Below are 1,894 nucleotides of genomic sequence, written 5' to 3'. Positions count from 1 at the left end.
GCCGCACGCGCGCTACACTGTCGGATTCAGCGAGTCTTAACCTTAACCGAAAGGTTTGGGTAATCTTTTGAAAGTCCGACGTGATGGGGATTGATCATTGCAATTATTGATCATGAACGAGGAATTCCTAGTAAGCGCGAGTCATCAGCTCGCGTTGATTACGTCCCTGCCCTTTGTACACACCGCCCGTCGCTACTACCGATTGAATGGTTTAGTGAGATCTTCGGATTGGCGCCATCGTGGCCGCAAGGTTGTGACGGATTGCCGAAAAGTTGATCAAACTTGATCATTTAGAGGAAGTAAAAGTCGTAACAAGGTTTCCGTAGGTGAACCTGCGGAAGGATCATTACCGTTTGTCATTAGACAAAACCACTGTGAACTGTACTTAAGCGTGCGAGGTAACTTAGGTTTTAAACGATGCTTCAATCGGCCTCGCATGCGACAAACCCGAATTTGTTTAACACACTTGTATTTCCAGTACTTCTACTCCTCGTTTGCAGGAGAGAAAAAACGAAACGTGACAACTTCTAACGGTGGATCTCTTGGCTCGTGCATCGATGAAGAACGTAGCCAGTTGCGATAAGTAGTGTGAATTGCAGAATTCAGTGAATCATCGAATCTTTGAACGCAAATTGCGCTCTCTGGATACCCAGGGAGCATGCCTGTCTGAGTGTCGTGTTAAAATCCATACACTTCGGTGTAAATAGAGAGTCCAGCCGACCGTTCGAGTCGACTGCCTCTTCATGTGCTTGAAACCGACCGCGTTCGTTGCGCTCTGTCGGAAGGCTCAACTTGCTTCTGTCCTTCTGTCTCGGAACTCAACGCAACATTGGCTCGGCTTCACAATGCGCTATGCGCAATCCAACTTTTGACCTCAGATCAGACAAGACTACCCGCTGAATTTAAGCATATTAATAAGCGGAGGAAAAGAAACTAACAAGGATTCCCTCAGTAACGGCGAGTGAAGCGGGAACAGCTCAAACTTAAAATCTCCGTTGCTTGCGACGGCGAATTGTAGTCTCCAGAAGCGTTTTCAAGGCGGATACACAGTGCTCAAGTTGCTTGGAACGGCACATCGTAGAGGGTGACAATCCCGTGCGTGGCACTGTGTACTGTTCACGATGCGCTTTCTATGAGTCGGGTTGCTTGGGAATGCAGCCCAAAATGGGAGGTAAACTCCTTCTAAAGCTAAATATTGGCACGAGACCGATAGCGAACAAGTACCGTGAGGGAAAGATGAAAAGCACTTTGAAAAGAAAGTTAATAGTACGTGAAACCGTTAGGAGGGAAGCGCATGGAATTAGCAATGCGCTGTCGAGATTCAGATGATCGGCAGCTGGTACGGGCGTTTTACGGATCCGAATGGACCGTTGGTGTTCGTCACTAGCAGTTGTTTGTCGCATTTCCCGGCAGCGTGCGTCAACAGCTGTTGGAACCGAGCGAAGAGCCCCGCAAGAAGGTAGCTGGCTTCGGTCAGTATTATAGCTTGTGGTGTGCGAGCTCGGGTCCGACAGAGGCGTCGCGGCACATGCTCTTTTGGGCTGGCTTCTCTCTTCCCAGTCGGTTGTCAACCATAGCGGACTGCGTGCAGTGCGTTTGAACTGCGGCCGGCTGTCGGGGGGATGAATGCACACATTGTGCTAAGGTTGTTGGCGGTCATATGGTTTCATGCGACCCGTCTTGAAACACGGACCAAGGAGTCTAACATGTGTGCGAGTCTTTGGGTGATTGAAACCCGCGGCACAATGAAAGTAAAGGCTGCTTGCAGCTGAGGTGAGATCTCTTCGTTTCGGCGAGGAGCGCATCATTGACCGACCTATTCTACTCCTAGAAAGGTTTGAGTAAGAGCACATCTGTTGGGACCCGAAAGATGGTGAACTATGCTTGAGTAGGG

The 1,894-nt window shown here is 49.4% G+C and overlaps 2 non-coding genes across 2 annotated transcripts in view; both read left to right on the top strand.

Moving 5' to 3' along the window:
* The first annotated feature begins 522 nt into the window (after window positions 1-522).
* Window positions 523-676, top strand: LOC130652266 (5.8S ribosomal RNA). The gene has a single exon (XR_008984123.1). It is a non-coding gene; the product is annotated as a 5.8S ribosomal RNA (ribosomal RNA).
* Window positions 677-869: 193 nt separating this feature from the next.
* The window catches only part of LOC130617878 (large subunit ribosomal RNA), a 3,589-nt gene continuing 2,564 nt past the window's right edge, over window positions 870-1,894 (top strand). The window contains exon 1 of the ribosomal RNA XR_008978959.1: window positions 870-1,894. This exon is cut by the window's right edge and continues 2,564 nt beyond it. This is a non-coding gene — a ribosomal RNA (large subunit ribosomal RNA).

This window comes from Hydractinia symbiolongicarpus, chromosome 1 (assembly GCF_029227915.1).
Source record: "Hydractinia symbiolongicarpus strain clone_291-10 chromosome 1, HSymV2.1, whole genome shotgun sequence".
Taxonomy (NCBI): Eukaryota; Metazoa; Cnidaria; class Hydrozoa; order Anthoathecata; family Hydractiniidae; genus Hydractinia; species Hydractinia symbiolongicarpus.
Note: the sequence above shows the minus strand (reverse complement) of the source record. Positions and strands in the feature narration are given on the sequence as shown.